We start from the raw sequence: 24,692 nt of genomic DNA on the forward strand, positions 1-24,692 counted from the left end.
CAACTCAAGTTTAGGCCTCTGAAGGAAATGCCCTTTGTTTCTATGATTCATTTTTATCTTGTATTCATTTTTCTTGCCCTTAGGTCCACTCAAGTAGTATAATTTGAGGGTTCAAGTTTAGGGTACAGGTCTTGGAGAATGGTCTCCCCATCTGCCTCTAACCTACACAAGAGAAATCTTTGGGGCTCACATGGTCCTGACTGGATCATGAGTAGACTACATAGGGGTAGGAGGCCAAAGCCCAACCTAATAACCTGTAATTCGGAGTTTAAAATTCTATCACCAACACTTGGTGGAGTTAAGCCGACCAAAGTGAGTACATAGCTAAAGTCTGGGAGGTCAGATCACTCAAGAACCTCAAACTTGAAGGGCTGTTGCATTGTTTATGGGTAAATCCCCACAAGAAGAACCTGCTTATTCCACCAGGACAGGGTCAAATAAGTGGACCACAGACTTGGTGAAGAAGACAAAGAGATTCAGTTCTAGAGTATCAGGATAGCCTCAAGGCAGAGCCTCAGGATGTAAATTTCTGCTGACCTGCTCTGTGTTCTCCACTCCAGGATCTGTTTTCCTCTTCATCCTATTCTTCAGCCAGGGCAGAAGGAGTAATACGTAACTCCAGAGAAAATAGAGCAACCCCTGATGGACCAGGAAAATAGGCAGAAAAGAATGATTACATCTCTTCAAGGAGAATAATCACAGACTGTGGGATTTCAATGCTGACAAAATAGATTTGGGAATGAGACATGGCAGAGGGGCTTCTTGATGAGCTCCCGTGCACACGGTGCTAGGAAGAACCTAAAACAGTGGTAAGAGCAAATGAAGCTGGTGTTCCGCTAGGATTAAAGCAGTTTACAAAGTGGGCTCTATGTTACTGAGCACAGGCCACCCTCAACTCAGGATTGTGGGCCAAAACAATAGGAACCTTAGGGGAAAACATAATGATTCAGAAAAAGAAAGAAGAGGAGGATCTCAGGAAAGCCTGTGTCATGGAGATGCAAACCTTGCAGTTACTGGATATGGACTCCTGAATAACTGACAGAAATTGATTGGTCGCTTGGTGAGTTTGGAACAAAAAAGCCTTTATATTTTATATTTTTTTTATTTTTATTTGATTTTATTTTATGTATTATTTTATTTATTTTTGAGTTTTATTTTATTATTTTATTTTTCTTCTGTCTCGTCCCTAACCCCAGAAAATACCAATGCTCTTTTGGCCTATGGTTGGTAACAGCAATGTGAATCGAGACCTGCTACCTCCAATCTAGTAGGCACTAACCACCTATGGCTATTGAGCACTTGAAATGTGGCTAGTCTAAGTTGAGAGTTTCCTTAGATATAAAATATCTACTGAATTTCAAAACTTAATACAAAAAAAGAATTTAGCATATCTCATTAATTTTTATATTAGTCACATGTTGATAGTATTTTGATAAAGTGGTTTAAATAAATACTAAAATTAGTTTCATCTGTTTCTTTATACCTTTTTAATGTAACTACTAGCAATTCAAAATTACATATGCAGCTTGCATCACTTTTTTACTAGACAGTGCTCATCTGGACAGTGACATATATTAGTTCTGGGGATATTGCTCTTCTGGTGTGTATGTACTAAATAGAAGGAATTTAGCACTTAACCAAGGGTTCTAAATTTAGTTTGTTTAAAAACCAACTGGGAAACATAAGAAAAGGCCACTCTTGCCCCAACTCTCCCAGGAAGATTTCAACTATTATAATAGGGATGCAAACAATGAATTTGTATTTTCAACCAGTTCCCTAGAAGATTCTGATACAGGAGGTCCTCTGACCATACTTTTGAGAAATACTAGCTTAAGGTGTACCTGCTGCACTGATCATGTTTAATTCCAGAATGGTTTCTGTTTTTCTAAATTTTGTGGGTGGAAGCAAATGCTGTAATAATCTCATGTTCCTGTTGACCCTCTGGAACTTGGGCTAAGTATGTCCCAAGTATGTCCTAAGTATGAATATACTTTAAAATAAGGAAAGGAATAGAAGGAGACTGCTTTGCCTACTGCAGACAGCAATAGGAAGCAGCAAGCCCAAATGCTTGTAGAGGACAGGGAAGTTGCACAGATACATGTATAAGGTATACTGGGAGATGAGGTGAGAGGGAAATAGGGAATAATAGAATCTGGAAGAAGGAGTTGCCTTTTGCAAATTATAGTAAGCAAGTCTAGCCAAAAAAAAAAAATCAAATTCAGTATTTATCAAAATTGCTAGCCAAATATAAAAAAATTTCTTTGAGTCAGATTACCCTAAACTCTCAGTCAGCCACACACATAGTTTACAGAACAGTCATGTGTCACCTCAGTTAAAGTATTGTCCCTTCCTATTTCAGATGTTTCTGAGGGAAACCCCGGACACTGGGGAGGTGAACGGACCATGTCCGGATGATGCAAGGGAGCTGTGGTCAGGATTATGTACAGCTATTGGCATTTCCAATATACCGCAATCTCCCTTGAAAGGAATAGCAGTACCCCAAGGCCTGAGTGTTAAAACCATTTGGTTCAACAGCAAGAGAACAAAATACGGGCTACTATCGACTATACACCTGAGGGAACTCAAGGTACTTCTTGCTTTACTTCACATCCAAAAGAGGACAAGATAAAAACAAAAGTAGGTAATATTGCTGGTGATTGGAGTTTTTAATGTGACAAATGAAAAACTAAAGCAGTACTTTCTCAACCGGTTTCAGTTTATGTTATAGCCTCAGGTAACTGGCCTGGGGTCCTGACTGTCCAGGTTCCATCCCTTTACCTGCCCCAAAGACACACTTCTGACCCTTTCCTTTGAGAAGCACCATTTAAAGTCCCATGAATACATATGGTACTGTATGTGGCTTTTCCTCACTCAATTTTTCTCTAGGAAATTTGCCTCTGTTATGGATAAGTGACAGATGGCCCCAGGGCTCTTCCTAATTGGGAAGATGGTTTCTCCTTTTCTTATTTCTCTTCCTTTGCCTTTTTATTTTTTTAATTTAAATTCAATTAGCCAACTTCCTTTGCCTTTTTTTTTTTTAAAGATTTTATTTATTTGTCAGAGAGAGACAACGAGCGAGCACAAGCAGGGGAAGTGGCAGGCAGAAGGAGAAGTAGGCTCCTTGCCAAACAAGGAGCTCTATCCCAGGACCCTGAGATCATGACCTGAGCCGAAGGCAGATGCTTAACTGACTGAGCCACGCAGGTGTCCCTTCCTTTGCATTTTTAAAGACTGTATGGGGAAAGAGGTCGAAGAGGTTATTTGAGTTTGCTGTTCTTTGTCTTCAGGAAGTACATTTTTTTTGCTTGTGATATACTTTTGTTTGGGGGAGTTCTTCCTAACCTCTTCTTACCATCTATATGCAATCAAGAACCCAGATTAGTATGTGAGCTTATGAGAAAGTGGCCAGGAGTGACAGATGGACATTAGAAAAGTGTGTAAAGATGTAGACATAGCAAAAGGAAAGCAAAGCTGCCTAAGCACAATACAAAACCAGGAGTCATAGTATTGACCATCTACCAAGAACTAGAATAATTTTTATTTAATATTAATTAAATGTACTAATATCACTCTGGAAAGATTAGTTGCTGTGGGTGTCAGATATTCAGAAGTATTAAATATAGGAATGGAGCTGGTATATAAAACCTCAGTAGTATTCCATAAAATCAGTCCCAGCGGTAGCTCTCTTAACTGACACTTAACTCCTCACTGCCACTGGCTGAAGCCCATGGTTTGATGAATCTTACACTGAGGCTCCTTTCTAGTGCCTCCAACTATTCTACTCTCCCAGATGAGTTGTAAGCTCTCTAAGAGATATATACATGTTCCCCAACTTATTTAAGTGAGTTGTGCTTATCAATATCAGTATTTAATAAAAATATTTATTTTTAAATATTTAAAAATATTTATATAAATATTTTTATATTTATATATACTATAAATATATATAATTTATATATATTATAATACTATATATTATAAATACTACTTTAACAAACTATTCTTAAATTTAATACAATATTTTTCATTTTATCATATTATAAATAAATGCCAAAATACAACAGTAAAATTCAAAGTAAAAGAAATATGAGTGTAAAAGGACAGTTTTTATCTATAAAAACTAAATTTAATGCCTTATAAAGACTCAATAAAAGTGAGTCATTTTTAAAAGGTTGCTCTCAAATTAGAGTGTTCAAGGCAACTGTAAAAATTGGGGGGGAAGTCTTAAAAGTCAAAAGAGGTTGCACTCAAATTGCTTTATAAGTGTCATTAACTCCTATTTCACTTTAAAGAAACAGAAACTAGAAATCGGAAATGATGTAATTTGTGTTATTCTATCATGACATTTTGAGTATTTTTTCATGCCAGAAAGAAGTCATAGCAGACTTGTACTCAAAGAAAATTCACGAATTAATGGACATGCATGTATTAAGTTAAGATAAAACGTTTAAGGTAAAAAAAAAAAAAAAAAGTTTAAGGTATTTGTGCCATTTTTTTTATGATTTCCTAATCTTAATTGACTTTTTTGGTGTGATCCAAACAATTCTGGGTCATCTTTGGGTCCCAACTGCATGGAGTAAGATGGCTACTATTAAGGTTTTTGAAATTTGTAACTGAATCCATTTTTGTAGTTGCTTCATGGGATTTTAATATTTTATTTCCAGGGGAAAAGAAATGGCATCACATTACCAGGTGATATTCTGTAGTACCTAGGAAATAATATATAGGGAGAATGTGACAAATAGGTAAGTGATGATATAGCCTTCTCAGAATACAAGTAAACCATAATTTTAGAAACAGCCTTAAATAGCTACATAGGATTTTTGGAAAGTTTTTTTTTTCTTTTGCACTTAACTTTTGTTATTTAATAATATTTTCATTCAATAAAATATCTCAATAATATTACACAACAGTTTTTATGTTGAACCCAAATTTTAATGATAGTCTATAGGAATTAGTGAAAAACATTATGTAATATAAACCAAAGTTTATAACATGATTTCTGGCACTAATTTACACCATTACTGAAATTCATCAAGGTTTTATCATGGATGCAGTAATCAGAGTTTCTCCCCTTTTTTCTACCCCAAATTATATTATTTAATTGTAAGTTTTTATGAAATGCATAATGAATGTGCTCATCTGCCAGTCACTTTCAACGGACTCTAATTTTACTGGGAAAACTGTATAGCTAAGGAAGCAGTTACCCATTCATCTCTTCTTGATGTCCTAACGCATTTTAGAAAACCAAGAGATGAGAAGAGCAATATTAAATTCAGTGTCCAAAATTAAGAAGTTTTGACATAATGCTATCAAATCACTTTTATTTGTTTAATATTTATAAGCTTGATTTTTTTTTTCATGGATTGACTTTCTCATACTAGGCATAACAGGACCACTTTTTTTTTTTTTTAAGATTTTATTTATTTATTTGAGAGAGAGAGAATGAGAGAGAGCACATGAGAGGGGGGAGGGTCAGAGGGAGAAGCAGACTCCCTGCTGAGCAGGGAGCCCGATGCGGGACTCGATCCAGGGACTCCAGGATCATGACCTGAGCCGAAGGCAGTCGCTTAACCAACTGAGCCACCCAGGCGCCCATAACAGGACCACTTTTTAATCACAATAACAAGTAACTAAGGGAAAAATTTTATGCCTCACGGAAAATCTGAATTATTCTTATATTTAATTAAATATAAACAAATTTTTGGAAGTCCATGTAAACTCCTGTCATAACTTACCTGTGTCCCACTAGAAAGCATCTTCCTTATCTCATTTAATTCATATTACCAGGAACAGTGATATATTTAACATTTCAACAGAACGACTGATTAAAGCTTTAAATAAAAATCTATAAGTCTTCTCATTAGAGCAGTTTTACGTGACAAATTAGGCCTCAAAAAATTATAATAAAACTCCTCTCTCTACTTAGAGATCCCAAAAGGATATAAAACACATTATGAGGTTCTACAATGGTAATTAATTATGAAACTTAATCTGCACTCCTAAGGGCACATGTTTTTAAGTTGCCTTTTTTTTAACAACCAAGGACATACACTTTTTAAATAATTACACATCCCTCTTCATTTATAATGAATATGGAAATGAAATTACTTTGCTCTAACTCAATAGAAATCTTTATTTCTTCATTAAAAAAATATTTATTGAGTGCTAAATATGCCTGGCACTATTCTAGATGCTGGAAATATAGCAATAAACAACATAACCCTATGGAGTTTATATTACAGTAGAGGGAGATAGATAATAATAAAATTAATAAGTAATTAATGACTAAGTTTTTCAACTAGTGACAAGGGCTCAAAATAAAGTAGGGAAGGGAGATAGAAAAGGTGGAGGATATGTGGGAACACAGAAGGTAGCTTTAAATTTTAAACAGGATGCTCAAAATAGACCTCACCAAAAAACTATTAGTAGGGCTTGCAGACACTATTATATGAAGTGAAATGGAAGCTTTTGGAAGTTTGAAAAGAAGAAGTGACACAATCTGACTCACCTTTTAAAAGAGTCCCTACCTGCTGTGTTTAGCATAGAATGGAGGGGGGGGGCAGTGCAGGGAGGTTGGGAGAATGCAGAAGATAAGTAAAGAGGCTACTGTAGTGATAGCCGAATTACGGAAATAGCCTAAGTGTCCATTGATCAATGAATGGATAGAGAAGACATTGTATATTGTATACACACACACACACACACACACACACACACACACACACACACACTGGAATATTATTCAGCCACAAAAAAATAATGAAATCTTATCATTTGCAACAACATGGTTGGAGCTAGAGAGTATAACGCTAAGCAAAATAAGTCAGTCAGAGAAAGACAAATACCATACGATTTCACTTATATGTGGAATTTAAGAGATAAAACAAATGAACAAATTGAAAAAGAGAGAGAGAGACAAACTCCCCCAAAAGACTCAACTATAGAGAATAAACTGATGGTTACCAGAGGGGAGGTCAGGGGGGATGGATAAAATAGGTGAAGGAGATTAAGAGTACACTTACCATGATGAGCACTGAGTAATGCATGGAATTTTCTGTAGAATATTGTTGAATTACAATACTGTACACCTGAAACTAATATAACACTGTATGTTAACTATACTGGAATTGAAATTAAAAACTTAATAAATTTCCTTTATCTGGAAAAAAAGGCTATTGTAGTAATCCAGATAAAAAATTAAGATGGTTTAAAATAGTGAAAAAAAATTGGAATTGGGCTATCTTTTGAAGGAGAATTCTAAAAGAATTGGTAATTGGGTGTGAGCATATAAAAAAAAAGAAAAATCAAGGATTACACCAAATTATAAATTCCTTATTGTAAAACAGCATTCCAAAAAAATTAAATTAAGGACTGGTTAAATAAGAGCATCTTTAGAAATAATAACAACAATAATAGCTGTATTGGTCAGGAAAGTCTAAGTTATACAGCTATAAGGAAAGAAAAGAAAAGAAAAGAAAGAGGAAAAAAAGTTAAGTCTCAAATAAAAGTTAATTTCTCCTTTTATACAAAGTTCACTGCACATTCAGGAGTTGTTCTGGGGCAGCTATGTTACACAGACTTTCCAGTGATCCCTGTTGCTTTGATGTGCTGCCTCTTTCATCTCAACCTAAGGCGTCCTTCATGAGCAGGAGGGAAAGGAAGATGGAGAACTGTGAATGGCCTTTTCCCTAACTCTGCCTGAAAGTGATATGCATCACCTCTGCTCACACTTCCTGCATCAAATCTATAGTCGCACGGCTCCGCTAAACAGTGAAGGAGCTGAGGAGTAGTCTTTCATGTGTCAGGAAGGGGAATAGAATGTATATTACTAAAACTAGCTTTGCCTACTACATTGGCGAACATTATATAGCATTTTGTATGTGACAGGCTATGTGTGCTATGACCCACAAATAAAAAATTCCCGTGATATGTTCTCAGTGGTTTCTACCTTGAGTAGAGCAGCACTTAGGCATGTTCAGTCTGGGCTCGTTGTCCTAGACCACAACAGATGTGATTTCTAATGCTTGGGAATCTACCATGACCTGGATTTACAAATGCTCTGGGAAAATTCAACTATTCCCAGATATGCACATGCAATAACAGAACAGGAGTTATGTCTACCAGTTTCTACCTTAATTTGTGGGTCATAGCACACCCCAGAGATGGGATTATGGTACCAACCAAAGACATGCCCACACACACAAGCCATAGCTCTCAGCAGAATCCATGCTTAGGCATAAATATTCATGAACTCTGTTCTTCCAATGTTTGGATATCAAATTTTATGTCTTAGGAAGTTGATGCTGTGTCTGAAAAGATTAACTGAAGAAAGTCCTTCCCTGGAGCATCCTCCAACTTCATAAATGTGACTCCCTGCCAACAAGCAGTTTACTTTTATACCTAGTAAGATTGAAAGATCTCCAGGGCACCCACATGGCACCATATGCAATGAGGATTTCTGAACCAAGGACTGAATTTAGGATCACTGTTTTGTTATGTTGCCTCTCATTTCCCTCAGGTCACTCATTGACCGAGAAGTCCAAGACACTGCTAAAACCACTTTTGACCCTCTAATGTCTTTGAAGGGCATCCCTCTATGTTAATTGTACCAGAGCCATGCTGCAATACCAAGTGGTGGTGGACAGATTAATTCTAATCAACAAATTATCTTTTATTCAAGGCCATGCTCAGCCCCAGACATTACAATCCTTTGGTCCTCAATTGTATACCAAAACACACTCAGTTCAAGTTCAGTTTTTACAAAATACAGACTCATTGTAAAGGTGGAAAGATTTGTATTATCTTAGGAGCAAATGTGAAAATTCCTTTTATTGAGAGAGAGCTATTTTTATTTGGAAAATACTTTTCTTAAGCCAAAGGAAGGAGCTGGGGTCCTGAAAGTCTGGGGATTAGCTGGCATGAACACTTCAAAGGAAGGGAAAGCAACTCTTCATAATAGAAGCAGAGGAGTTTGTGCTTTGGGGGAATATTTGAAAGGGGAAGAAAAGTGAGCTAAGTTGATGGATATATAAGAGAAGGGCCAGAGAGAATAAACCCCTATGGGCATGACACCTAAGAAAGAACAAGAAATCAGTGATGTACAGCAAGAATGTGAGCTGTGGCATGCAAACCATTCTTCCTTGTCCTCTACAATAGCTCAAATGAAGCCCAGATTTATCACTAATAATTCAGCGTGAGTCAATTTTCATGTGGAAGATCTGAGTTGTGCATCTTGGATGACACAAATTAAAACAAATTGAGCATATGGGGATGCAGTAGGCAAGGAAGAGGCAGTTCCTATTGGCATCTTTGTTACATCTTAGGACCACCATATCCAGGTTCTCTCACCACTGTCTACCAGATGGATTGTGTGAAACTTTTTCTAAAAGAAATACTCTAACCTTATTACCAGCCAGTGGTTATGAAGGAGAAATAAAAAGTACTTTTAACAGAGGAATCAACAATAGAGACCAAAGGAAATTTGCTAGATCTTTTCTTGTGAAATTTTCTTACTTAAGGCCATAACTCAATATTCTCTAAAATTGTTGCCTATCTCAAAAAGTAGGGTAGACACCATCTACATCTACTCATATCTTTCCCAAGCACACAGAGAGATGATAGTTCCCATCTTCTGTTGAAATTAAATGTGTGATAAGATTGAGTTCTAGCCAAAGAAATATGGGCATAAATGACCTAAGCCACAATTAGCCTGAAACAAACACACACACACACACACACACACACACACAAACTTCCCATGTAAGGTCTTTGATCTGCTACCTGATCAAAGAGGTCTTGGAGGACCTAGAATAGGGCAAAGTCTGGGCTCCCCCCAAAAATACTTGAAAGGCCTCCAAACCAGGGCTACCAAAATGGGACTGTTGAAAGAATGAGAAATAAATGCACTATGTTAAGTCACTGAAATTTGATGTTTAACTATTAGAGCAGCTAACATTACAATTTAATACAAAGAATCACAGTTTTCACTACAAGAAAAGACTCCTATCTTCTGATGCTTAAAATCACAGAATTCTGGAGTTAAGAGTGAAATAAGAAATCATTTAGTCCAATATGTTCTGCATTTACCAAACCCCAAGTTTGTCAATAATTCTTCATGAACTCACTTCTGGCTTCATTTCCCACATTCTTTCACTGTTTCTAGACTGGGTTTGCTTATACCTTCCCCAAGTATGATATATGATATCTTAACGATTCAGGAATGGTGTGCTTGGTTTTAGGTTACTCCCAAGGGGCAATGTAAATTCATAAGCAAATTATGCAAGATTATAAATAACAAATGTTCAAGGTGCTAATATTGTTCGGGATGAAGTTATACTCCAAACATTTTAAGCATAAAAATAATGTTCTATATTCTCCTTCCAGATGAGCAATATCCAGGAATTTAATACTTAAGAATATTGGTTCTTATTAAATAGTTATTGTGATTTTCCATGATTTTACCTTAGGAATTTTTTTTTATTTCTCCTGAATCTATCTTCCCCATTATGATTACTCTGTTACTTCAAAACAAACTCCCACTTATCTGTCATTGATGAAAACTCTAGAATTAGTTTTGATCTTTGGCAAGCCCTAATTCTTCCGGAAGCATTTTTTCAACACTGGCTTTTTATATATCCACAATTGTAAATATGTAATTTACTTTTTATATCACAGACATTTAGTCTCTATTTAGGAATCTTAGTTCAGTGCTTAATAACATTAGCAGCATCACTATATGACCTGCTCTATGAAACATTGTTTTGTGATATATCTTCCCAGACCACCTCAGGGCTTTCTGTTAATATGTCCTTTTCCTTTTTTTTTTCTCCAAGCAGTTCACATTTAACCTTAAAGGAATCAGTTTACTTCTGTTGTTCAGAAATGTCTTTATACCTTACGATCCATTGCTACAGTAAAAGTTTATATTATAGTAGTTAATATGCAACAAAGTATATCTTAAGCAAATTGCATATTAGAGGTTTTATTTAAATGTCAAAGTAAAACTTTGTCATTTAAACAAGCTTGTAATTATAGCAACAAATTTCAAGTTTTGTATATTTTCAAGATTTATGTCCCTTTACAGAGTCAGTAATCCCTTGAAGCCATGGAGCATCAAAATGGTTCTCTAACAGTTGCAACATGGGTAGTCTTCCTGCTTTGCAGTAACAATTTCCATTCCATGTTCTCCAGCATCTTATTTTCTTCCTTTCAAGATAGATCTCCTTTTTCTGACAAAACAGTAACAGAATTCTCATCATAAGTTTCATAAAACTTATGTTTAATGTGACTATCTAGAAATCCATTTGATGAATTTTAGTCTTATTATAGTGTAGGGGTTTGTTTGTTTTTGAATATTCGCAATTCTTTTCATCTAACCCAATGGAAGCATATACAGTTATATTCATAAAATACGGATAGGTTTTGTTTTCAGAATGAACAAATTTACTATTCCTAACTGTGAGGCTTCAGAATAGCTTCCCACTGTATTATTTTTATGTACAATATCTACTAGAAAAAAATGTTTCTAATCTTCTTCCATCTTAATGTCTCATGTATTATTTCTCTTTTCTGATTTCCTTTCACACATTCTATTGTGCTAGTTACTGATATCTTTGGATCAGCATGACTACTGTAGATTCCTAATTATTTTCTCTCTCTCTCTCTAAACCTCGGTCTTTTCTGTACCAATGGCCTTATTACTTTTCCTAAAATTATTACATTAGATCATTTTTTCAATCAATAACCTATTGCTAACCAAAGTAGTAATTTCTTGGTCAATTACATCTTACTCATTTTTGTAACCCTCACTTCTAGTACCAAGTTCAGCTATATTAAATACATTTTTTTAGCTAATGGCTTCAAAATTATTCCAAGTGGGTACTAGAGGAGTACATAGCAAAAAGCAAGTAATACTGCAAGGAAAAGGGAAAGTAAAGAAAAATAATATATACTGAGCTCCTACTGTATCATCTTATATTTTCCCCCAAATAGCCTGTGAACTAAACATCATTATTCTCATCTCATAGATGTGAAACTAAAGCTAAAAAGTCAAATGATAGCCAAGTGCACACAACTTGAAAGTGGCAAGCCAAAAGTCAAAGATGGGTTTGACTCTAATACCTTTTTGCCTCTTTCTGTGGCCTTAGGCAGTACCATCTAGCTTTTGAATCACAAGTATTGGTTTCTCAGCTGGGAGAGAAGGGGGAATTCTATGATAGGCAGAGGAAACAGTATGAACAAATAGGTACTCATATACCTTGGGCATCTGGGAAAATTTGAGTTGTCAACTATTGTTGGAGCATAGTCCCACCACCACGTCCGCTGGCGAATCAGGTGGACAGACTGGGGAATCTGTCGGTGTTCTAGAGCAGGACTTGGGGTAGAGGGTCGAATTACCCACTAAGCAGTTAGCCATGTTAGTATATATGTTACCAGAAGTGTTCTGGAGCAAGATGGAGCTATCAGCTCTCTCATCTTCAAAGGTAACCACTATTTTAACTTCTGAAATTTAGTTTCTGAAGTTTATATTAATGGAACCATACAGTTATATTATGTCTGGTTTCTTTCAGCCAACATTATATTTGTGTGATTCCTCCATATTGTGTAAGTGAAAATAAAGTATGCCCACTTTCCCTTCCATTTTATGAATGTGCTACCCATTATTTATTCATTTATTATTATTTTATTGTGGTAAGAACACTTAACATAAGATATATCCTTTTAACAAATTTTAAGTGTATAATGTATTATTTCTGACTATAAGTACAACGGTGTACAGCAGATCTCTAGAGTTTATGCCTGTTGATTAATAACTCACCATTTCCCTTTCTATTCAGCCTCTGGTAAACACCATTCCAATCTTTATGAATTTAACAATTTTAGATACTTCATATAAGTGAAATCACAAAGTACTTGTCTTACTGTATCTAGTTTATTTCACTTAGCATAATGTTCTCAAGATTCTTTCATGTTGTCATAAGTTGCAGAATTTTCTTTTTTTAAGGTTGCATAGTATTCCATTCTACATATATATACACACAACAAGTGTTCTTTTATTTATCCATTCTAATTCCATCTAGATTGCTTCCTGTTTGTAGTCATAGTAAGTAATACTGTTATGAATTTCCAGTGTAGTTTTGATGTTTAGGTGTGTGTATTTCTCTTGGGTGTACATCTAAGACTGAAATTATACTTCTACTAAAGGGCATAAGAGTTCTAGAACAATACCAACACATGGTATCCAAATCCACATCAACTATTAGTATTGATATTTTTAATTTAACCATTCTGGTCACTGGCTAATGTTAACTCATTAGAGTTTTAATTTTCATTTCCCTATTGACTAATGATGTTGAGTACCTTTTCATATATTTATTGAAAACTTGGATATTATATCTTATGACATGTCCATTCAAGTTTCTTGTTCTTTTTACTATTGTTACCTTTCTTATTAATTTGTAGGGTTTCTTTATTATATGCATTGCAAATGTTTGTTTTTTTTTTCCTATTTATAGCTTACCTTTTCACTCTCTTATGGTAGCTTTTGATGAACAAAACTTCCTAATTTTAACATCATCCACTTTGTCAGTATTTGCTGATCTTTTCCTTTATGGTTAATATGCTTTGTAATACTGATTAAGAAATCATTGGATTTCTTTGGGAGGATAAATAAGAGGTGTTTTGAAGAATCAGGAGTCAATTAAGGACAGGATCAAAGCAGACACAGAAAAAGAACAAATGAACAAGGGTAAGTCATGCACCTTTAAGTTCATGGTATGTGGATGTGTTGGGATTATTTAAGACTACAGAGTTGAAATGGACACTACATATTACTCAGATCCCTTCTGCCAAACAGGGCTCAGTCAAAGTTTCTTTGGAATGACCTAAGGAAAATGTGGCATATATATTCAGAGGCAATCTTGATATGAGGCTAATTGCAGCACACCAGGTTACCAGAGCACTACTTTCACCATGTAGTCAGATTCCCCAGCTGAAGCTATAGGTCCTAGATGTAGAGCAGTGTGTATGTTAGCCAGGTTTGGCATGAAGAAATAAAAGATAACATAAATAAGCAGGGGTAAATATGGGGGGGAATACTAAATGGTTGGTTCACTCGATGAATTATCTTAAAGAACCTTATGAATTACCCTCAAACAAGTGCAAGTGTAAATGCCTGTACATTAGGGAAAACCATCTAGGGTTTCCCACGTGGTCTGTCTGCTTTGATGTATGGTATAGGTTTCTATATACTTTATATTGCTCCTTCCCTATTGGAGAGTATATTACTGAGATTTTCCAGTTTTAAGATTCAAACCACCTTCTGAAGAAGAGATAGGAAGGGGAGAGAAATCTCTTTAATTGAAAAAAATCAACAAGCTTATGATTTCAGGCATGACTGGATTTAGGAATTCTAAGACAAACAACTGGGTCTCTCTCTCTCTTTCTCTCCTTGTTTCTAAAGTCTATGTATTTGTTAGCAATAGCTAATTCCTACTGTAACATACTGGTAATGAACACAAGTTCTAGATCCAGATTGTCTAAGTTCAAGTCTCAGCTTTACCACTGGCTGTGAAACTTTGGGCAAGACATTTATTAGCCTCATTTACTTCATCTCTGGATTGGGGATGATAAACATTTACCCTGCCTCTAAAGGTTATCGTAGACTAAATGATTAGTTGTATGGTTAATTAACACATAGTAATTGTTCAATTAATATTATCTAGCCATATCTTGATTCTACTTTCCTCTGCATTAATTTCAATCTCAGATAGGCTCTCCTTAGGCAGGGTCTCCACACACAGTAGCAAAATTGTCACCAACAGCTCAAGATTTTTAATATTGGTTTAAATCTGTTGTAAAGAGAGATTTTTCTGCCCCCCAACAGTTTCAAATATAGCTCAGAAATTGTCTTCATGTCTTCTATTGTGTAGTTATCTATGGCCCAAGCACTGTGGCTAGACTAATGTGATTCTCCAACTGGATCACATAATCACTCCTGGATCAAAGCTGGGGGAAGATCAGTCCTAAACTAATAAAGTGAATTGGCAATGGAAAAGAAGCAATGCCTTAAAAAAAATCTGATGTCTTTACCATAAGAAAGGAGAACATGCTGGCCAAACTAAAACATTAAATGTCCAAGAGAAGCAGGGATCCTGTAGGTTTCCTTGAGCAGCTCATCCAAGTAACTATCAGGGCTTGTTCTTGGGAGGACAGGATATGGGGAAATAGGGATGGAAGCTTTGATGGCATGAATGTTGTGATTAGCTGAATGGGTAGAACAATACACTTTTTGAAAATTACACTGTAGTAGATTATACCTTGGGTCTGCATAGTATACAGCATTGGAAATAATCTAAAACATAGTTGGTACAGTAATTGGTCTAAGTAATTGGATGATGCACAAATGGATACAGAGACATAGAACTTTGAGCAGTGACTGCTGCATGAGGAGAAATGGGCTCAATGATAGGATATCAGTGTTAGGCAGTTTTTCTGAATAAATCATATGACAATGACTAGGGTAATTGGAGATTCAATAAAGAGAGTAAGGCCTGCCATTTTGGTAAATTCTACCAAGATTGTGATGTGGTCTTTGAAAAGATTCAAGTATTTTACCAATCTAGGGTGATGATTTTGCAGATGGCCTAGGGGTTGGAATGAATAAAGAAAGTCTTCCAGAATTTCCTAATCCCAAAGAGAGATAACTGAGTAGTGCTATAGTATAGGGCATTGTATTTATTTATTTTTTCTTTTTTTTAAATTCAAAATTTAATTAGCCAACATATATTACATCATTAGTTTCAGATGTAAAGGTCAATAATTCATCAGTTGCATACAACACCCAGTGCTCATCACATCAGGTGCCCTCTTTAAAGTCCATCACTGTATGGTGACTAACATAATTAAATAAATAAATAAATAAATAAATAAATAAAGCCCATCATTCAATTACCCCATCCCCCCACCCACCTAGGGCATTGTATTTAAAGAGAGAGCACTGAAATTTCTAAAAGTAACATCAGCATAAGAGTACAGTTAAGACTCATGTTGGTACTTCCTCATTTGAATAATGGAGCATGGTGTTTTTGTCTAGTTTAGGACCTGACTGGGGCTGTGTCTGGCTCACTACCAGACACTAAAAGGCATAATCTCCACTTGTTGTTTCTGCCTAATTGTCTCAGTTATTGTCAGTTGTGGCCAACTAGTGGACTCACAGTCTGGGCCAGCTTCCCAGTCAGCTCTCTCTTGAGGTCCTCCTGATCTAAGCTGTAAGTGTGGGCCAGTTTCAGGCCAGTTGCTGTTAGAACCTAAATTCTACATTTACACTTTCCAAAACAGATGTGCTAAATGATCTGTTAGGGTAAGCTGGACATTTCAAGTGTGGTCTAGAAGATGGCCAGAAACCCCCACACAATTCACCAATGGGAAATTGCCAGGTTATCTAAATAAAATTATGCATTTACCTATGCCTAATTAGCAAAAGATTAAAACTATTGCTTTTTAAGTTCCATATTCATTCATTAGAAAAATATTTATTTATTTATTTTTAAATTTTATTCATTTATTTGAAAGAGAGAGAGAGCACCAGTGGGGGGTGAAGCAGAGGGGGAGGCAGAAGCAGACTCCCTGCTGAGCAGGGAGCAGAAAAATATTTACTGAGCACTTATTATGTGCCAGGAAACTTTCTTAGGTGCTGGGAATGTTTCTGTGATTAGAGCAGATAAAAACTACTGCCCTCATCTAGCTCACATTCTAGTAAGGTAGGACAGACATTAAACATAGTAAGTAAAACGTACATTATGGAAGGGAATGCTATAATGTCTGAGATTTACTTTAAAATACACCAGAAATAAAAGTAGTGGGGCTATAGGTTAAATAATACTGGTAAAATATTGATAATTATTGAAGCTTGGTGATGGAAACATGGCAATTCATTATACCATTCATACACACACACAGCACATACACATAATTGTTTCTGACAAACACTATATAGAAAAGTAAAGCAGAATAGGAGAATAAGAAGTAGTTGGGGGTACAATTATAAACAGCATGGTCAGAGAAGGCCCGCATAAAGATGACAGCTGAGCAAAGATCATAGGGATAGGGTCACTCATTTATTCACTATTCTTAGACATACAAAAATAATGACATCTTTTCTTTTTCTACAACCTTTCTGGTCTTCCCTGTGAGCCCCCACTTGCTTTTGGGAAGCAGGAAGGGAAAAAAAAAAATCTAAACTTAATCCAGCCCAGGAAAACCTCAGCCTAATCTACTTGTTGCCTCAAAGGTGTAGAATGGGACACACTAATGAGGCAATGCGGAGACACAAACTTCTATCATCCATAGTGAACACAATCTTCTCAGTTAAACATAACATGTCTAAGGCACCTAAGTATTTTCTGTGCATGCAAGTCTGTACATTTTTTTGCCTAACCCAAGTTTATCATTTTTATGTTCTCATCTTTCTTCCACAATTTGTCTTCCCCTTACCTTCCAGTTGCTCCCTAATTTTTCCCCAAGGTGACAATAACTAGACCACAGGTTGCTCTACCTCTGTTTAACAATTACTTCATTTTCTCATTGTATTTTCCTATTAAAATATCATGATCATGAAGAGGGACTCCATTGTTCAGGACATCAGGAGTGGGGCCTTATACAGCATAAGTTAGTTAGAGCCTGTTCTTTGGTCAAACTCCATTTGTGGTTTTTAGCTCATCCTGTGCTTATCATCATAAGAATGTAAACATTCTGCACTTGCCTCATCCTTATCTATTTTTCAGAATGTCTTGGTGACCTTATACTTTCCCCTGAATTCAGTGACTTTATACATTTTGTTTTTTATAACCTGCATTAATGTAATTCCATCCTCCAACAGAAGATATTTTCCTTCTGATCAATTCTACTGGACACCAAGAATTTGAATACTCTGATCCTTCTGATTCTCTCCCTTAAGCATTGCCCCAACCCCTGCCATTCCCCCCAGAAGCTGACTTAACCACTCTCCTTTTCCTAATTGAATCCTCCCTTCTGAAAAACCACTAGGCTAGTTTTTTTGTTTGTTTTTAACTCTGATCCCAGTTCAGTGCGTTGTGAATAGTGTATTAAAAAGAAATGAAATTGGGGCGCTTGGGTGGCTCAGTCGTTGGGCATCTGCCTTTGGCTCAGGTCATGATCCCAGGGTCCTGGGATCAAGCCCCACATCAGGCTCCCTGCTCTGCGGGAGGCCTGCTTCTCCCTCTCCCACTCCCCCCTGCTTGTGTTCCCTCTCTCGCTGTGTCTCTGTCAAATAAATAAATAAAATCTTAAAAAAAAAGAAATGAAATTGTAGTGGATAAAGTATATCAAAATACATTGCAAGCAGTAAGAGTTTTTTATGTAACAGTTTTGTTTCAGCTATCATATTTATACTATATATTATACTATATATATATATATAATGAATATAATACGTACATTTGAACTGGGTCATAACACAATGTTTCCTATTGTGGTTAGTGGGTGCCTTGAAAGCCCAGTAGCTATCAGGCCTAGCTTTTGATATGTTAAATGCAAGTAAAAGGAGTTTAGGAAAACCTTTTCACTCTCCAGGTTTGCAAGACAATTATCTTCCTAGAGAGGTCAAGAAAGTCAGCTTTTGAGTCTAAAGCTCATCAATGTTCTTTTTGGGGTAGCTTCTTTTGTACAATAGCCTCCAGCTCCTTTTGTGTAATAAGCTTCAAACCCAGGGGGAGGAAGGCTGCAAAAAAGCACTAAGTTGTATCAGTATTATATTACAAACTATCATCCTATTAAATGTGCCTTGGGCTTCCATGTGGATTTGCAGTTCCTTAAGCAAGAAAGGCATTTTTTCTCATTGACCCCAAGACATGTCTGAAAAGATGAAGCAATGTTGGCTTGCAGATCCCTAGAACAGCTGTGTGAGAAGATGCTGGTACCTGCAGGACAAGCAGTTTCTCTTTTTAATGAACTAGTTCAGCCAGGTGGGTAGGTATAAATATTATGGTCAGCATTCCCCTCCTTCACCCTCCCTTATCTTTGGGCTTCAACGGATGCATTTACCCACTAGAACACTAGAATATAAGGGTTTTTGTTGACAGCTATATCATTAGTAGCCAGAACAGCATCTAGCATATAGCGTGTACTTAAAAAAAAAAATGTTAAAAAAAAAATGCTGATTTAAAGTGTATTTTTGCATGTATCTTTAAGAAAAGTATGTTCCTAGAATCAACAGTTAGCAGCAGAATGTCTATTGTCCCCACACAGGGATTAAGCTTTAAGCTACCCTGGGTGGCAGACCTTCGAGCATGAGAATGACTATGGTAACTACATTACCTGCAGAGGTCCAGAATAAAAAAAAAAAGGCAAGTCAGAATCCCAAGATTCAAGAATTAAGAGCCAGAATTTACAGACAAATGCCAAGTTTAGGAAGTGGAAACGATGGAATGAGGACTCAGGGTATGTATAAGAAATGAACCAGAAACAGGGAAGTGGGTCCAGAATGGTTTCTGCAAACACCACTGGGTAGTCTCTTATATAGGCCTATAGTTAAATGAGACGTGGTAGATTAGACTGATTAAAAGGTACAGGATTGAAAGCGAAAATGGGCAGATGGCTAAAGAAGTAAAATTGGATATATAGAGGGGCTTTGGGGCAAAAAAAAAAAAAAGAAAAGAAAAGAAAAAAATTGAGGGCCTGAATAAAGCAGAAGAAAAAGTAGATTTTAGACACATTTTTTATTAGAATCTTTAAGACTTGGTGACGAATTGTTAGTAAGCTCTTAAGGAAGAATAACAATGATTAAGGTAATCTACTTTGAGGAACTGGTAAGACAGTGATCGATCGTATTAAAAAGGAATGGAGACTATGGGGTTACAGTTTTGTTCACTTTATGAGTTTAGTTTTGAACATAATGAATTTGAATTGTCTGTAGAAAATTCAAGTTGAGAGGTCAAAAAGGCCTTTGGAAATTCTCATGTAGATCTCAGAAAAGAGATGAGAGTTGGAACTAAAGATTTAGGAATCCATTTGTAAGTACTAATGAATTTCACAGGAATAATTTGAATGTAAAGATTGCTCATGGAATCATAGAGAGAAAAGAGTGAAGCATGTAAGGATGAGGTAGTTTAACATTTAGGGATAAATGGAAGATCATCCAATAAAAAGAATATAGATAAAATAGGAGCAGTGGTATTTCAGAAAATGAATTTGATATCCAAGCCTTGTTTTCTTGTCCTTCACTCATGATTATGCCACATGTGATAGCTAAAATTAATCACCTCATTCAGATTTCTTCCTTTCTCTACCCTAGTTCCATATATACATATATGTATACTATTGCAGGGTGGGATCCTAGGAAACAGACCCTGAGATTTTGAGATCTGCATGTAGGAGGCCTGTTGGCGGTGGGGGTTCCTCTCAGAAACAAGATCTTCACTGAGCCATTAAGAGAAATAAGATTGGGCAGAGGGAGAATTTGAACTGTGATGCAATTGTAACACAGGCCTCAGTTGACCCACGTGAGCTCTGAAGCCCCCTCAGAGAAGTTCCCCAGAGAGACAGAGGGAGTGTAAATTTGATGCAGGATCTTCTTTATATCAAGAGGAATTTCAAGAGAAGAATGTAGCTATGAGCAGTCAGCAGCCAACACTCTAGGTGGATGTAAGCATGGATGTCTCAGTCCTAAAGGGGCTGAAATATGAGTGTCACAGCACAGCATCCACTAAGATTCTCGTTTATATCTTGATAGGCATGTGTGTGTGTGTGTGTGCGTGCGCATGCATGTGCACCTTTGTGTATTTAGTGATTCTCTGGTTCATCAGTGAGTGTATAATAAAAAATGATTACTGATGACAGAAGCATTTTGGTAATATAGCAAATATGTTGGTAAACTGACTGACTACACCTGCTGTTGTTGAGAAGCTACTAGTAAGAACAATTTTCCAACTCATATCCCAGAGGTGGAAACAGCATAAACCCCTGTGGGAAAACCAAGGTTGGGGGAGCTTATCTCTTCCCTAAGAGAAATAGTCAATAAAAATGTCTACTTTATGCCCTGATCTTTACAGTTTGCTCATGTTGTAGCATCAAATCGGGAACTGTGTTATATTACTTAGAGCTACCTATATGATAACAAATATAATTTTTGCCAGAAATTTTCAAAGCCTATCAAAGTTCCTGCTAAGAATAATTTTTGACCAACACATAGATATAATATGCTGTAATGATTTTTTTTTTTTTGGAAGGGACTTACACTGTTTCTGCTTTGGTTCACTTGGACCTCTCAGCAGCACCCCAAGACAGGGAGGGCCAGACTCTGGCCAGGACTCTGGTGTCTGGAGGTTATGTGCACACAACCTATCCAGTGTTTCAGCTTTTTGGAGGGAGGGAGGCAGGAATGATAGTTCAGAGGAGGGAAGGCCCCAAATGCACCATGAGCAGGGCAATGCAGAGTTCTCACTGGCTGAATAATAGGAAAAGCATCTAGTCGAGCAAAGCAATATAGACCTGGGATTTAATAGATAATGATTTTTATATTTCATCCAAACTTAATGCTGTAGTGCAAAGCAAGCTCAAGACTTTTATGCTTTGTAAAAATATGTTTCTGGGTTGTCTAAAATCCTCTTTGTAAAGAATTCAGATGTATAAAAATATTAACATACTAATAGAAATATAGTCAATGAAAATGAGGAATAGGATCAGGAAGAGGCATCAGATTTATTTGTGAATTCAGATAATGTAAATTAATAATTTTTTAAAGATTTTATTTTATTTTATTTTATTTATTTGAGAGAGAGAGAGTGAGAGAGAGCATGAGAGGGGAGAGGGTCAGAGGGAGAAGCAGACACCCCACCGAGCGGGGAGCCCAATGTGGAACTCAATCCTGGGACTCCAGGATCATGATCCTAGCCGAAGGCAGCCGCCCAACCAACTGAGCCACCAAGGCGCCCATAAATTAATAATTTTTGACTCATTTTTTTGAACTATTAAGTAATTCTGGGGGTAAACCTGACCTTATTCAAGCCTAAATTTCTTCAGATCTCTTCAGAATCCACTGCAAAAGTTCATAACTAGTTTCCATTTCATGGACACAACCTAAACAAATGGTTTGTTGTGGTATTAAGGACAAAATTAAATAAGTTCTGCCATCAAGTGGTTCGGTAGTCTTAGATGTATCACATAAGCTCTTTAGGCTTTCATCTTCTTACCTGTAAAATGAGGGGGTTAGATAATTAGTAAGGAGGCTTCATGCTCTAAGAGATACATGAGAGGTTTAAATGATTCATTAGTAATGAATTTAAAGAGCACATAGCACATATTACCAAAGGAAGCAGAATTATAGGATTTTGCCTCTGAAATATATGTTAAGCTATAGAATTCTTGAAAGTAGTCTATTACTGCCCTCTCCTGTTAATTATATGGTGAAGATAAGAAATAAACCAGAAGACACGTGAAAGGTACTAACAGGTATATGAAAGTATACACAATATCACTAGTCATTTGGGAAATGAAAATTATGATCACTATGAGATATCACCTCATGCCTGTTAGAATGGCCATCATCGAAAAAACAAGAAACAAGAAATGCTGGCATGGATGTGGAGAAAAGGAACACTTGTGCACTGTTGGTGGGATTATAAATTAGTACAGCCATTATGGAAAACAATATGGAGGATCCTCAACAAATTAAAAATAGAACTACCATATGATGCAGCAATTCCACTTTTGGGTCTATATCTAAAGGTAATGAAAACAAACTAGAAAAGATATGTGAATCTCCATGTTCACAGCAGCATTATTTACAATAGCCAAGATATGGAAACAATCTAAGTGTCCATCAGTGGATGAGTGGATAAAGCGGTTACCCCCACCCAAACACACACAGTTGAGTATCACTCAGCCATTAAAAGCAAAACAAAACAAAACAAAACAACAAGGAAATCCTACCATTTGTTTTGTGACAACATAGATGAACTTTGAAGGCATTATGCTAAGTAAAATAAGTCAGATACAGAAAAATAAATACTGTATGATCTCACTTGTATGTGGAATCTTAAAAATAAAACCCAAAACCAAAACCAAAAACCAAAAACCCCAAACTCATAGAAAAAGAGATCAGACTTGTGGTTAACAGAGATTGGGGGAGGGGGAATTGGAGGAAAGTGGTCAAAAGATACAAACTTCTAGTTATAAGACAAACACATATTAGGGATGTAATGTACAACATGATGACTACAGCTAATACTACTGTATGATATATAGAAAAATTGTTACAGTAAATCCTAAGAATTCATCATAAGGAGAAAATTTTTTCTTTTTTTTTCCTTTTATTGTATCTATATGAGGAAATTGATGTTAGCTACCTATTGTAATCATTTCAAAATATATGTAAATCAAACCATCATTCTGTATGCCTTAAACTTATACAATGATGTGTGTCAGCTAGTTTTCAATAAAACTGGAAAAAAAGTAAAACAAATATGAAGCATTTTTATTTTAAACTAACTTATAAAATTCTTAACACCCCTCCCAGCAAAAATTCACTTACTCAGAAAGGAGGAAATATATTAAAATGCTGCATTCAAATAGAAACCAAAAGAACAGTAGAATAGATCAACAAAATTGGGGCTGGTTCTTTGAAAGAATTAATAAGATTGATTAAACCCCTGGCCAGACTCATCAAAAAGAAAGGAGAAATGACCCAAATAAATAAAACCATGAATGAAAGAGGAGAGATCACAACCAACATCAAAGAAATACAAACAATTTTAAGAACATATTATGAGTAACTATATGCCAGCAAATTAGGTAATCTGGAAGAAATGGATGCATTCCTAGAGATGTATAAACTACCAAAATTGAACCAGGAAGAAATAGAAAACCTGAACAGACCCATAACCACTAAGGAAATTGAAGCAGTTATCAAAAATCTCCCAAAAAACAAGAGCCCAGGGCCAGATGGCTTCCCAGGGTAATTCTATCAAACATTTAAAGAAGAATTAATACCTATTCTTCTGAAACTGTTCCAAAAAATAGAAATGGAAGGAAAACTTCCAAACTCCTTTTATGAGGCCACCATTACCTTGATCCCAAAACCAGACAAAAACCCCATCAAAAAGAATTACTGACCAATATCCCTGATGAACATGGATGCAAAAATTCTCACCAAAATACTAGCCAATAGGATCCAACAGTACATTAAAAGGATTATTCACCACAACCAAGTGGGATTTATCCCTGGGCTGCAAGTTTGGTTCAACATCCGCAAATCAATCAATGTGATACATGAATAAAAGAAAGAACAAGAACCATATGATCTTCTCAATAGATGCAGAAAAAGAATTTGACAAAGTAGAGCATCCTTTCTTGATTAAAACTCTTCAGAGTATAGGGATAGAGGGTACATACCTCAATATCATAAAAGTCATCTATGAAAAACCCAGAGCAAATATCATTCTCAATGGGAAAAAACTGAGACCTTTGCCCCTAAGGTCAGGAACACAGCAGGGATGCCCACTATCACCACTGCTATTCAACATGGTATTAGAAGTCCTAGCCATAATGATCAGACAACAAAAAGAAATAAAAGGCATCCTAATCGGCAAAGAAGAAGTCAAACTCTCACTCTTTGCAGATGATATGATACTTTATGTGGAAAACCCAAAAGACTCCACCCCAAAACTGCTAGA

At 36.1% G+C, this 24,692-nt stretch overlaps 1 long non-coding RNA gene across 4 annotated transcripts in view; it reads right to left on the minus strand.

Annotated features, from left to right (window-relative positions):
• Window positions 1-24,692, minus strand: part of LOC118520561 (uncharacterized) — an 80,230-nt gene that overhangs the window by 27,479 nt on the left and 28,059 nt on the right. The window contains exon 4 of one of the 4 annotated variants that reach the window (XR_013445666.1): window positions 21,601-22,211. The exons of the other annotated variants lie outside the window; for them this stretch is intronic. This is a non-coding gene — a long non-coding RNA (uncharacterized LOC118520561). Of the gene's footprint in view, window positions 1-21,600; window positions 22,212-24,692 lie in introns of those variants that run through there. 4 annotated transcript variants of the gene reach the window in all.

The sequence above is a fragment of the Halichoerus grypus genome, chromosome 2, assembly GCF_964656455.1.
Source record: "Halichoerus grypus chromosome 2, mHalGry1.hap1.1, whole genome shotgun sequence".
NCBI classification, from domain to species: Eukaryota; Metazoa; Chordata; class Mammalia; order Carnivora; family Phocidae; genus Halichoerus; species Halichoerus grypus.